At 33.8% G+C, this 15445-nt stretch overlaps 1 protein-coding gene across 2 annotated transcripts in view; it reads left to right on the top strand.

The window, feature by feature from the left end:
- LOC148946829 (uncharacterized) overlaps positions 1-15445 on the top strand; it is a 153013-nt gene that overhangs the window by 11392 nt on the left and 126176 nt on the right. Inside the window, exon 1 of one of the 2 annotated variants that reach the window (XM_089096638.1) lies at positions 14077-14153. The exons of the other annotated variant lie outside the window; for it this stretch is intronic. The gene's annotated coding sequence lies outside the window, so the exon portion shown is untranslated. Of the gene's footprint in view, positions 1-14076; positions 14154-15445 lie in introns of those variants that run through there. 2 annotated transcript variants of the gene reach the window in all.

Below are 15445 nucleotides of genomic sequence, written 5' to 3'. Positions count from 1 at the left end.
ACAGGTTTCGATAAATCTATCTTTAAATGCTTTTAACAATTTATCAACCGTATTTATTGGCAGGTTGGCGTTATTGCCTATGGTATGTTCAATCTGTTTTAGAAAGGTTAAGACCTGGCCTTTTAATCGCAGTAGGAGCATGTCTAACGCTTCTAGCTCTGTTTTTGTTAGTTGTACAAACTGGGCCAATTGGATATTGAATTCGTCAATATCTGATTGACCATTGTACTCCGGGATAGACTTTGCTATTTCTATATTTTTCGCGACCAACTTTTGCAACATTAATAAATCATTAAGGTCGTCCGACATTTTTTTGGCGTTTGAATCAACTCAAAATAAATTATTTTCACTTTTTTCACTTAACCTATTTTAGGGGAGGCTATTATCTCCTAAGAGATATTTTAAAGGGTTTCCTGTCGTAGGTTAGCGGTTATAGGCCTAATCACTTTACTTATGTGTCTGTATCTCTCCAATAATTAAATTCAAATTACAAAGTTTATAGCGTAATTAGTTCGCAAGTATTGCTCCAATTTCCGACCGTGCCATTTGTAGCGATGAATATCAGATGTGGCTATAAAGAAAGTTTGGCTATAAAGGGAAAGGGACAGGGCCTAATTGTGGTCATAAATATTGACCGCGTCAAATCTAATATCGCACCCTGAAGCTTTGAACTTACACCTTATAAGTTCTCCGATAGTGCCGCTTATAGCGCTAAAGATCGTGCCAACAAGGCCTATGCCACCCTCAATTAATGAGAGACAACAAAATGTGTAGCCATATAAATGTGACCTCTTCTCCTTGAGCTATCTGGAGACCAGATTCCCTGGGAACGTCCTTGGAGATTTGCGAACTAATTACCTGTTATTACGCTGGCTACAGACATATAAAATGAAATAAACACAGATAAAAAAGCAATATATTTATTTAAACTTATATATTTGGGTGAAAAGCAATGGGTCATTTCAAATGGCAATATTGGTGACTGATATACAACAATGAAAGAATCGCCAAGCTTGAATGGCGAAAAAATTCTATCTGAATGGTTATGATTCCGGTTTACGAATCCCCTCAAAAAGCACTTTTACCCCACTATCAAACGTAGTTTTTTGTACTTGCACTTTGAGAACTGGCTCACAATTGGCTCGAGTGGCCCAAGGATGCGAACCCTTCGTCCAATAACTTGTTTTAAATATTTCTAATGATTCAAACGTTCACACGGTTCTTATCATTTAAACTTCCTTAGAAATATTGTGCGTAGCACCTTTTTTATTGCTCACTGTCTTAGCGAAATCCAAAGCTTGGATAGCACCGTTCTTTGTCTGAGGCTAACTGCAGTTTTTTCTTTGCTGATTAAGGACTTTTCATTTTTTAAACTAGGTTTAACTTAATTATAGGGAGTCGGAATTATCTTTAGAAAGAAGGAACTTTATTTTGGTATTTTAAATACATCGCGTTTTACTCACGGTACATTTAAATTAGCCTCCCTACTAGTTATTATTAAACTTTTGAATTCAGTCCATAGATTATTTTTGAAATCAAGTTCGAATTATTTTTTTCCCATGTCTTAAAGTCACATTAAATATAATTAAAACATAGAAATTCACTTGTGATATTTCCGAAATAGGAAATGAAGATAAAATAGATATGTTAGTCGTGATTTTTTCTATTTGAAAAATAATGTTTGTAGTTACGTTTTTTCCAGAGTTTTTTTTTACTGAAAATTTTGTTTTGGGCTTCGAATTGTTTTTTGAAAAGTATTGATTAGTATTGTGGTATGCATAAAGTTGAAATTAATAAAGTCGTATATATTTTAATGGATGATATGACAGCCCCATGAGGTAAATGATAGAATAAAGCCTATCGAAAAATATTGCTTAGTATTGGGGTATGCATAAAGTCGAAATTAATAAAGTTATATATATTTTAAGTGATGATACGACAGCCTTATCAGGGAAATGATACAATGTATATTGTATCAATATACAATGCTTGATAATATATATATATATATATATATATATATATATATATATATATATATATATATATATATATATATATATATATATATATATATATATATATATATATATATATATATATATATATATATATACATATATACACACGCGCGCGCGCGCGCGCGCGCACACGCGCGCGCGCGCGCGCGCGCGCGCGCGCGCGCGCGCGCGCGCGCGCGCGCGCGCGCGCGCGCGCGCACACACACACACACACACATACGTGTGTGTGTGTGTGTGTCGCTATATATATATATATATATATATATATATATATATATATATATATATATATATATATATATATATATATATATATATATATATATATATATATATATATATATATATATATATATATATATATATATATATATATATATATATATATATATATATATATATATATATATATATATATATATATATATATATATATATATCAAGCGATGATACGACAGCCCTAGGAGGAGAAGGATACAATAAAGCCTTTTTAAAAGTATTGCTTAGTATTGGGTTTTGAATAAAGTAGAATTTGATATATTTTAAGCAATGATACGACAGCCCTATGAGGGAAATGATAGAATAATACCTTTTGAAAAGTATTGTTTAGGATTGGGGTATTCATAAAGTCAAAAGTAATAAAGTTGTGCATATTTTAAGCAATGATATGAAAGCCTTATGAGGTAAATGATACAATAAAACCTTTTGAAGGGTATTGCTTGGTGTTAAGGACTTGTATAGGGTCGAAATTAATAAAGTCATAGACATTTTAAGCAATGGTACGACGGCCATATAAGGGAAATGTTACTAAAAGCCTTAATTGGTGATTGAGTATCAAAAAAATTAATATAACACACTTTTACATAGAACAAAGTCAGCTAGTAAGTAAATTCGGAGTGTTTTAGTTGCTGACTGAGTATCGAAAATTTACTAAAAAAACACTTTTGACTACAATAAACTCAGGTTTTTGATAAATTCTGAGTGTACTAATTGCTGACTGAGTACTAAAAAAATAAACAAAAATCACTTTTGATTACATAAAACTCAACTACTTGATAAATTCCAAGTCTTTTAATTAGTGACTGGGTATCAAAAAATTAATAGAAAAACACTTTTGCATGGAACAAACTCTGCTAGTAGGTGAATTCCAATTCTCTTAGCTGCTGACTGAGCATCAAAAATCTAATAAAAGCACTTTTGACTACAATAAACTGACGGAGTTGACAAATTTTGAGCGTTTTGATTCCTGACAGAGTACCCTTAAAAAAATTAATAAAATCACTTTTGACTACAAAAAACTCAGCTACATGGTAAATTCCAAGCCTTTTAATTGCCGGCTTAGTAACAAAAAAAACTAATAAAAGCTCTTTTTAGTGCAGAAAATTCAGTTAGCTGATAAATTTTTTGTGTTTTAGTTGCTGACTGAGCAACAAAAATATCATGAATGCACTCTTGAATACAACAAATTCAGCTAGTAGGTAAATTCGGAGTGTTTTATTTGCTGACTGAATATCTAAAATTCAATAAAAACACTTGATTTGCAATAAACTTAGGTAGCTAATAAATTCCGAGTGTTTCAGTTGCTGGCTGATCACCAAAAACTGACAAAAGAACATTTGACTACAGCAAACTCGGCTACTTAGTGAATTCCAAGTCTTTTAATTGTTGACTGGGTATGAAAAGCACTTTTGCATTTGAACAGTTGAATTAAATTTGACACGGTTTATTCCTTGAACCTTCCCAAGAATGAAGAGCTTTAATTCTTTTGATTGCAAAATTTGAACTGATGAATTACATTTGACGTGGTTCATTCCTTGACTTTTTCCAAGGACTAAAAAGTTTAAATCTGTTGAATATAAGGTTTGACCGATGAATTAAATTTGTAGCGGTTTTTTCTTTGAATTTTTTTAAGAACTAAAAGGTTCAACACGGTTTATTAAAGAGTTCGAACGGATGATTTAAATATGACATTGTTTTTCCTTGAAGTCCTATAATCACTAAAAGGTTTAGCTTTGGACATAAAGATTTAAGTAATTAATTAAATTTAACGTGGTTTATTCAGTGAATTTTCAAAAAAATGAATAGCTATGACTTTGTTCAGTACAAAGTTCGAACAGATGAATTAAATTTGACACACTTTATTCATTGAATTTTCCTTGGGACTAAAAAGTTTAACTCTGTTGATTTTAGAGTCTGAACAGATGAATTAAATTTGATACGACTTTTTCTAATAGAAAAATCAAAACTAACATATCTATGTCATCTTCATTTCGTATTTTGAAAATATTACAAGTAAATTTGCTTTGTTTTAAGTAGGCTATATTTAATATGATTTCAAGACATGGAAAAAAAAGTTAAAAAAATTCAGTAAAAATAAAAGTTAGCCCCTTAAAAAATTGAACCCCCTACCCCACCTCAAATCCCTGCCTCCGAGGGGTATGGAGCCCTGTTATGTTCATTACGATACTATGTCTATTCATTTCTCTTTCATAACCAGCATAAACATTTTAATGGGTGATGGACCCTGTCATACTCATAATATGTATTCTACTAATATTCATGTTAAGACTCGAGTTCAAAAATAATCCGTGGACTGAATTCAAAAGTTTAAGAATAACTAGTAGAGAGGGGTGTTTTTTTAAACTAATGATTGTATATGATGTACCAAACACATAATATTCAGTAAATGCTCTTTTTTAGATTTGATATTGCTCTTTACTGTCCCCTTAAGTCCAGGTTCAAAATATTCTAAGGACTGAATTCAATAGCTCAAAAATAGTTAGTAGGAAGGGGTAATTTTAAAACTAAAATTGAATAAAAATTATGTCGAATTGTATGTACATCTCTTATAGATGACGTGCATACAATCCGGTAGCTGAAGGGGCCTGTAAATGTCATTTGATAATATACTGTATTGTACTTACATGTACTGTATTCAGGTAGCCCATGTCAATGTGTGACAGTAATGAACGATCAGGAAACCAGTGACCATCTCCCTCTATAAGTCTTGATACCCGTCGTGGTGACCAACCCAAGTAGTTCTTGAAGAAGATGTGGAGTAACTTATGCGTACGGAAATTTTGTGAGTCTTGCGATCTTATCCTAGTTAAACCAAAGGTTTTCATATCATCTGTTACAGCCAAGTATCAACCTAGGTGAAAATGAGTTCAGTGAGGCAGATACGTTGCAAGAGTGAGAAATACAGGTGGTCTAGTAACCCAGTTCTAGTGTCAGCCTGTGCCACGGCGAATTGGTGGTTGCAGCTCTTGGACGAGTTCGAGAGGCCAAGGACAAGGGTGTTAAATCCGGTCCAAATTTATACTAAGAAAAAACTTAGGGATGTTCTGCAGGAGCATCTAGCTGCGGTCAAGTCGATTACTGTCAATAAGATTGTAAATGACCCTAACAACCTTTGGAAGTCTCGTCCTCTTTCTGAAAAGCAGAACCATGAGGGCCCCGATAGCATCCCAGAGTCTTAGTGGGTTGCCCATTTCAGAAGTTAGTTTTAAAACCCAACAGCAGTGTAGAAATTTCTTTCGATAGTGACATGGCTTCGTTGCTTGATTCTATTCACAAACCAAATCCTTTTATGATAACATCGTCTGCTATTATGGAAGCTCTGTTGAAGCTTAGAAAGAAGAAATTCTCAGCTGGCGCCGACAGTATTTGTGTTGAGCATTCTATTGTCGCAAAGGACCTCCTCTATAACCACCTTGCATTACTTTTTCAAATGGTTTTTAACCTTGGTGTCTTTCCGGACAGTTTATGCATTGGAGTGATTAGCCTAATTCTAAAAAAGAATAAACCAAAATCATTATGTTCATCACAAAGCTCAGTGACTGCGTCAAGCGTTTTCGCAAATATATTTGAGCTCCTGATAGCTGACCACTTAAAAGAAAGGTGTATTATGCGACCATTCCATTTCTGGTTCCAGTCCTGCTTAGGTTGCTTCCATGCCCTTAGAAGTCTCTGTAATATACTTAGAGATACAGAAGCATCTGGGATAACTCTGGTTCTCAGAATATACGATGTTATGAATGCTTTAGGTTTCCTTATACACTCGCAGGCCATGTTGCAGTTTTATAGCCGTGATGTGAGTCTTGAGGTAATTTTCCCTTTATATTATATGTATAGGCATCTAAAAGTTCGTTTGAAGTTGGGAAATGTACTTTCGGATAGCGAGCTCCCTGTATTCGTCGGAATAATGCAAGGAGCCATCACATCACCGATTGTCTGCATTAACGCGCCTCTTCCTTTGTAGATTGGCCTACCTACTAGTTGCATTTCAAAAGGGATGGGTACATCAGTGCTTTGTTATGTGGATGATCTGTTAAATCCTTGCCGGTCAATAGCTAGTCTTCAACGGAGTTTTGATAACCTATCTGATAGGTATAGAAATAGGATAACAAATAGGACTAAGTATGAATGCTGCGAAGTCTCAAGTCCTCTTCTTTAATTTACACATGGGTTCTTTGCCTGATATTGTCAGTTTAGGTCATAGTGAGGTTGAACCCACCACTCTACTTACATATTTAGGTCTCTTGATTGGGTCTTCGATTCGAAAAAAACGAAAGCTTTTGCTTCGGAATGCTGAACTCAAACGTACAATTGCTTATACTAGTGTTGTTACATCGCAGCTTAATCTGGAACGGATACCCCTGTCACAATCAATAATAGGGCGGCTATCCCCCATATTTTATATGTAACCCCATTTTGGGACATTTTTACTGAGTCTGACAGGTGTGTGTTGCGAAAGTTCTATTTTAAGCATGCGAAGTTTTTGCTTCAGGACCCTCGTTTAAGAACAGGTAAATAGTTAACAGTTTTGGTGTGGTGGAACCAGTTCAGGCCGGGAATGAGCAGTTTCATAAAACAAGTAACCAGTCCTCTTCTCACCCGTGGAAGGGCGTACTGTTTTAGATTGGGTATTATTAGTAATTTGTGTATATCTTTCGACATGTTTGTTTTGTTTTCCTTTCTTTTATCGTACTCCATATTTTTTTTTTTTTTTTATAGATGGGTAATACAGATCATTCATTCATTCAGTCACTTGTCTAAGATACCATGCACAATGGGAGTACATGGTGCTTGAATTCATGGCAATGTTTCAAGAAAAAAAATCAAGAATTTCCTTATCCACCAGAAATTGCGGTAACACCATGTGCATAGGGCTCTTGTTGTATCCATTGAAGAGTTTAACTGAGAATATATGCATATATTGTTCCCAGAAAATGTTAAATCTCTTATAGAAGTTTTTAGCTGGATACAAGGGACTAACAACTCCAATAAAACATTAGGATATGGGCTCACTTAAAGTAATGGGACATGGGGCCGTTTAAAGTAACGGATATGTGTGCGCTCAGACCAATAGGATGTGTGTATGCTCAGACCAATAGGATATATGTGCACTCAGACCAACTGATGGGGTATGGAGGATTTTTTTAAAAGTGCCGGTACCAGAGATAGAAGGGGGTGGGCTCTTGTCGGTTTCATTGAAGAGATAGTACTGATGCGTCTGCTTGACAACCTGTGTGGGCATAGTGTGTTTCAAATTAGTTCCACACAGTTTCTATATATCCTAAGTTTTTGCCTCAATATCTTTAGTTTTAATAACAGTAGTAGTAGTAGTAGTGGTATAATATAATTGTAGTAACCTAAGCTTTAGTGAGAGTAGTAGTAATAATAGTAACAGTAGTAGTAGTATGAGTAGAAGCAGTGGCACTAGGATGCAAAGATGTTCATTTGGTTAGTTCAACATCCCTCGCAACAAGTCCTGTTATATCCTTTTGAAAACCTGCATACAGACGACGTGCTTTGATTCAGTAGACCTTTCCCCTCAAAATTCCTTGCAAATTTCACCTTCATAGCCTTAGTCATAGTTTTAATAGTTTTCACAGCAGTAGTATTGGTACTACTAGCAAAAGTATTGAATAGTGGTGGTACTACAGGAATTTGCAGTATTAACATATTGCCTTTTGGTCAATAGAACATCCCTGTCATCAAGTCCTGGAAGTTTCATCTTGAAACAATTAGCCATTGCTATGACATTGCTGATATGTCATTTGATAACCTGTACCTTCATATACTTCTTGAAATTTTCATCTGAGGGCTCTTAACTTTACAAGTAGTTGCAATAGAAGTAGTAGTAGTAGTAGTAGTAGTAGTAGTAGTAGTAGTAGTATTAGTAATAGTAGTAGTGGTAGTAGTAGAAGTAGTAGTAGTAGTAGTACCAGTAGTAGTAGTAAATGTAGCAGTAACAGTAGTATTAGTAGTAGTGTGCACATATGGGCTTTTGGTGAGACAATCTTCCCCTTTAAGCATTCTCTGAAAGTTCCAACTTAATACCCAAATTAATTTTTGAGATACGCTGTTTTGACACTTTAAATGCACATTGCGTCTTTTAATTTAGTTCAAATTTTCTCTTAGTAGGGTAAATGGAGTAGTGAGTTAGCTGTAGCGGTGGTAGTTGTAGTAGTATTGGTAGCATGCAAATATTGCCATTCTGATCATATTCCTTATCATTTCCTGAATTTTCCAAATTAATTTACTCAGTTATTCCTGTGTTAAGCCCTTCTAACAATCCGTATACCAATAGCGTGTTGTGATTTAGTTCAACACTCGCCTCAACATTCTTTGAAAAGCTCACCTGAATGCCCTTTGTCTTGTTGGAAAGTAAAATCCAAACATGTATACCCTTCTACATAACATATGCTATGTAGAAGAAGTAGCAGCTTAATCTTCAACATATTAAGGAGTAAAGAATAGGACAGTGTTCATTTGACATTAAAAAATAAAAATTAAAGAAATGGATATTGTGGGATTGCTTTCAGGACCCTTTCCAATTGCCAGCAAAATTCAACATAAAAAGAGAAAAACGGATAAAACCAAAAATGCATCAGCAAAATAACTGAAAAGAAATTCAGGCCGCAAAGCTCCATTGCCTCCATGTTTACTAATACGCAAGGTTTCAATCTAAATGAACAGAGTTTAAAATATATTTATTATCTTTTACTGCTGAATTTAATATTTTGCTTAATTTTAATTTTTACTGTTGAGTATTTATGATTATACCAATGAAAAAAAAAATTATTAGAATTTTAATAACTTAGTAATTGGCTACTACAAATGTTTTTTGGTCGCTTGTCAAAAAGATTTAGGGAACAAAAACCATAAAAAATTGTCTATTTTGTTTTGCTGGGGTCTGAAGCCTTCGTTATTATACTAAGTCAGTTTATTCCGAGTTAATTTGAATTTCTTTTCAGTAATTTTGCTGATGCATTTTTGGTTTATATATATATATATATATATATATATATATATATATATATATATATATATATATATATATATATATATATATATATATATATATATATATATATATATATATATATATATATATATATATATATATATATATATATATATATATATATATATATATATATATATATATATATATATATATATATATATATATATATAAAAATATAGGCTTGTTTACAAAAAATTAAAGGCTTGTTTACATGAGCCTTTTTACACCCTAAAAATAAAAATACTTGTTAAAAATACATTATTGACGGTCAGACCTGCTATACCTATTCATGCTCCCCACATAAAATGTTTAGTGTTAATTTGGTTCACAAGTTAATGCTGAATTTGTCATACTGTCACTTCGAAAGAAAATCATTGGAAAGAAAGGGAAAGTGTCAGTCTGAATATTGATCATGATGATAATGTTTTAAAGTGATTGTCCCGTTTCGCAATTTCATAGGACGAAAACCGCAAAGAAAGTATTTCCTTAGAACCCTTAATCCCTATAACAGAGCCTCAGCGTCAAGTAAGACAGCATTGCTCCGCACTTTACGCTATGGCAGCATTTGTGCAAATGTATTTAAGATATTTGGACTTTTAATGTTCTTAAACAAGAATTTGCTTTTAATATCTAGTTTGTCTTTGGCTAGGAACTTTTCTTCTTTGTGAAAAAACAAAAATCTACATTTAACATAATACTACAAAAAGTAAAATAATAAAATGGTCCTATTTCAGTTATTTTTCGTAAAAGTTAACAGTTCGTTTTTCAAAGCAAAAAGCTAAAAAGAATAAAAAATTGCCAACTTTTGGTTTGCATCTATTTTTTATTTTCCTGTTTCGGTTGGGTTTCTCAATGTTTTTATATTTCTGTTTTTAGGCTAAAACGAAAACATTCCCAACTTCATTTAGGTGTCTTCTATGATTCACGGTAGAATAGCTATATGCCATCTATGTATTCAAGAATGTGCGATTGTGAAAGATCTGGCTTTGTAAAATCTGAAAGCATAATGTTAGCCTGCAGCACGCCTGCAGTTTAATTTATTCTTAGATTAAGTTGAATTTATGAAATTTGAAAAACATGCTTCAGAATCGGAAAAATGATTTATCTCATCTGAGGTTTGATGCCTGGGAGGGAAAAGGAAGCGGATGCGTTTGGGGAAACCTTCTCTGCATATTCGGAAAATCTTTCTAACTACAAAAAAGAAAAAGAAAAATCAAATTTTAGGTAGCTAAGTTACCTAGCTCCTAGTCAAGTATTCAACAGTTTTGGGACCCACGATCAAGAGCAGAAGGGGCAGGAGGGGGGGGCGGCTATACTTCAAACCTTTACGTCCCCAAATCTCCAGATTGTGCAATTTGTCCAAGGGTCTTTTTATATTTTCAATCCTACAAGAAAAGAAAAAAACAGAGAAAAAACAAGTCACAAAAATAAATAACTGTCAAATTTAGTTTTAAAATTGATCCGTCTTAGGGCAAAGTGTGTACTAGTCAGTTAATGACTGACTAGTTGTAGTAACACATCAATTTCAAGGGGTAATAATTTGAGGGGGCAAAGCCCCAACAATTCTAAGGTTAGGCTCCCTAAAAACATCGGGTGTTTAGAATCTACTATAAAAGATATACATCTTTTGGCTTGTTGCAATTGCATAATTTTGGAGGGTTGATTTGACATGCCCAATATCCCTAAAGGCATAGTTGCTAGACCGTTCTACTATGCAAAACAAAATGGTCGTCTCAAAATGTTGACTGGATGTGTGGAAAATTAATGGAAATGAGAGAAAGTCTGCTTGCCCTCCAATCTCTTTTTACTCTTATAAATGGCACTAGAACTTTTAATTTTGAATTGAATAAGATTCCTTACAAGTTTCAATGATATTTCTAGTATTTATAGAGTATTGCCACCTATGAAATAGCTTATATGCTCTTTTGAAAACTTGCATGCATACAATGTTTTTGTTTAATTGAAACCCCACTTAAACGCTCCTTAAACGTTTCATCTTAATACCCTTATCGTCATTAGTTACAGTAACTGTAGTGGTAGTATTAAAAGTATACACGCAGTGCCTTCTGGCTAGTTCAAAATTCCCCACAACTTACCCTTAAAGGTCAAACTTAATAATATAAGGATGTCATAAATGACCATTTTGCTTCAATTTGTAAAATTCACCCGCCACTTCAACATATGCCGGCCAACAGTGCAGTGAGTGACATTCCTGTGATTGAAATTCATCAGATTCAAATTAAACTCTAAACTCTTCACACAAATAAGTCAATATACCCAGGTGATATCCCTACCAAATTGATTGTAGAATGTGCCCAGTATTTAAATGTACCTCCAACTGCTATTTATAACCAAAGTTTTGTATATGGTATTTTCCCAATGTGTTTTAAACGAGCTATTATATTTCCTCTGCCGAAAACTAAGACCACAAAAGATCCCTCTGACTTAAGACCTATATCAAAAACCTCCATTTTTTCTAAAATCTTTGATAGTTTTATTTATAATTTCCTTTTTGACGATATTCATGATAAAATCAACCCAAGTCAGTTTGGCTTTAGGCCTAATCATAGCACCATGCATTGCTTAATTTATATATTTGACACTATTTTCAAACATCTTGAGTTGAATAGTTCCTACGTTGAGGCTGTATTTGCTGATATTAACAAAGCCTTCGACAAGTTGGATCATCAGACAGTTATAGATAATGTAAGAACTTTAGGTGCAAGAGATTTTGTTTTACGTATCATGTTATTCTCTTTTTTTTAAACATACCCCCTATCCATAATTACATTTGTATATCAAATTTAAATCCGGTTAAACTGCTTGGTGTGCAGTTGGACAGCGACCTTAAATGGAACTCTAACATTTCCACCTATTTAAATCTGGTAGTTTACTCCTTAAATCTTTCTCCCTTCTCAAACAGTTCTCCATATCAACCCAGAACCTTAAAATAATTTATTGTTCTTATATAAGACCCTGTCTGGAATATGCTTGCCCTGTCTGGCATCCTGGGTTGACCAAAGACCAATGCTCTAAAATTGGAAGTATTCAAAAAAGAGCAATAAAAAATATGTTAGGGACGTCCTATATTACATACGATGAAGGTTTGGCTAGACTTGAACTTACTACATTGGAATCACGATGTCACATACTTACCATGAACTTGTCACATAATTGATTTGTCATATCTTTGAAAGTCTAGATACTCATAGTTTGTTTTGATTTATTTCAACACCTTCTAAATATTCCTTACAAGCTTCAGCTTAACACCCTTAGATTGGGCAGTCGCAAAAGTTGTAGCAGCATTAGTAGCACTATGCACATATGTTTCTTCAAAATTCTCCTGAACATACGCTGAAAGTTTCAGCTTAAGACCGTCAACCATTCCTGAGCATTTATGATGTGAGTAGTATTCTTTCAACAAATACAACAAGAGCCGACCCATTTCGTTCCCTGGTACTGTTGGGGTTCCAACCCCTGTTTCTTTTCCTTTCAGATAAATGACCTGTTTTCGTTTTCTTAATTACATTTGCTTATAGTATAATTTCAAAAGACAGGTTAAATTCCGTTACTAAGCGATAGTGGTTTTGCAAAAGGTAAGCTATGAACCAAGTTTATTTTTTACTTCCTGGTTTGGGAGTCATTGAAAGATAAATCTAAGAGTTAGAATTGGGTTTGAATGGGGATGTAGCTGATTGGCTGGGCCAAGCGGAGGCCAGCCATACAAACAGTGCTGTAAAAATTATTATTATGTTTTAGCCTATGTATTGACCCCGTTTGGGGAAAGAGTCTGCGTTGTGACTCCGATTGGGGAAGGATATTTCTATTGTTATATGTGACCCTTTTGGAAGAATATAAGTAAGGTATTTTCTACAAACTGTGCACTATTTTCCGTAACCCAGGAAGGGTAGGAATAGAGCTACGAGGTACCGTCATTATTATATTGACAGGGAGGGTTGTTACCTCCAAGGAGAGAGTAGAGATTTTATAGCCGTAACCCAAGGCGGGTACATTTGACTTTAGAAATTGGCCATTTGACCACTCGATCGCGTTATCGTACCCTGGGACAGGGTATACTGTAAATAGAGTAGTACCAAACCCGATATTTGCAGAACCGGTGTGGTAGACACTGGCATAGCATTATAATTTGTGGCCGGGGCTTTCCCCTCCAATAAGTGGTGACACCCGTATATTACCGCGCCAGTGGCGTTGTGGTCTACCAGTATAACACTGGTGGTAAAACACAACGAATAGTGGTGCCAGCGGTAGCTAGCACTACGAACAGGTACCAGCACTTTTTTTTAAACCCTCCATATTCCTTCAGTTGGTTTTAGGCACACACATATACTATTAGTCCGAACGCACACATATCCTATTGGTCTGAGCACAGATATATCCTATTGGTCTAAGTGAACAGATATCCCATTACTTTAAGCGGGTCCATATTCTAATGTACTATTGGAGTTGCTAGTACCTTTTATCAAGCTAAAAACTTCTAGGAGAGATTTAATATTTTCTGGGAACAGTAAATGCATATATTCTCGGTGAAACTCTTCAATGGATACAACAAGCGCCCTATACATATGGTGTTATCGCACTTTCCGGTGGATATGGAAATTCTTGGAAACACGTGCCAGATATTGTTTCTGAAACTTTCCCATGAATTCAAGCACCATGTACTCCCATTGTGTATGGTATCTCAGACAGATATTTCGATATAAAAGAATGACCGTCCAAGTTATTTTCTTTAGATGAAGTGAGCTTTATATAACAAGATGTCTAAACGGAATCTTAACAAGGACTTAAATATACAAGAGGTTTGTGATCTATATATTTTTGTTGTATGCTTAGTGGATGAGGGCTGTTTTTTTTATATAGTTTCGGTTTATCAAATGACATTTACAGTCCCCTTTCGTTACCGAATAGTATGTATATTATCTATAGTTTAAAATCACCCCTCCCTAATAGCTCTTCTTGAGCTATTGAATTCAGTCCATGGAACATTTTGAACTGAGACCCTCAGTGGGCGGTAAAGAGCAATATCAAATCTAAAAAAAGAGGATATACTGAATTTTATGCGTTTGAACATCAAATATAATCATTGGCTTAAAATAACCTCCCTACTAGTTATTCTTAAACTTTTTAATTCAGTCCATAGATTATTTTTGAACTCAAGTTCGAATTATTTTTTTCCATATCTTAAAATCACATTAAATATAACTAAAATAAAGAAAATTCACTTGTGATAATTTCGAAATAGGAAATGAAGATGATACAGATATGTTAATCGTGATTTTCTCTATTAGAAAAAAAATCTTTGTAGTTACATTTTTTTCCTTAGGTTTTTTTGGACTAATAATTTTGTTTTTGGACTTCGAATTGTGTTTTGAAAATTATTGACTAGCATTGGGGCATGCATAGATTTGAAATTAATAAAGTCGTATTTATTTTAAGAGATGATACGACAGTTCTATGAGGTAAATGATAGAAAAAGCCTTTTGAAATGTATTGCTTAGTATTGGTGTATGCATAAAGTCGAAATTAATAAAGTTATATATATTTTAAGCGATAATACGACAGCCTTATGAGGAAAATGATACAATAAAACATTTTTTAAAGTATTGTTTAGTATTAGGGTATGCATAAAGTCAAAATTAATAAAGTCATATACATTTTAAGCGATGATACAACAGCCCTATGACGGAAATGACAGAAAAATGCCTTTTGAAAAGTATTGTTTAGTATTTTGGTATATATAAAGTCGAAATTAATAAAGAAATATATATATTTCATGCGATGATACGACAGCCCTATAAGGGAAATGGTACAATAAAGCCTTTTGAAAAGTATTGATTAGTATAAGGGTATGCAAAAACTTGAAATTAATAAAGACATATATATTTCAAGCGATGATATACCTGCTCATATGAGAGAAATGATAGAATTAAGCCTTTTAAAAAGTATTGCTTAGCATTGGGGTTAGCATAAAGTTGAATTTAATAAGGTCATAGATATTTTAAGCGATGATATGACAGTCCTATGAGGAAAAGGATACAATAAATCCTCTTGAAAAGGATTGCTTAGTATTAGGGTATGCATAAACTCGGAA

This window comes from Artemia sp. Qi Xiang Cuo, chromosome 11 (assembly GCF_049724085.1).
Source record: "Artemia sp. Qi Xiang Cuo chromosome 11, ASM4972408v1, whole genome shotgun sequence".
NCBI classification, from domain to species: domain Eukaryota; kingdom Metazoa; phylum Arthropoda; class Branchiopoda; order Anostraca; family Artemiidae; genus Artemia; species Artemia sp. Qi Xiang Cuo.
The sequence above is the reverse complement of the archived record's forward strand: the minus strand, read 5'-3'. Positions and strand labels throughout refer to the sequence as shown.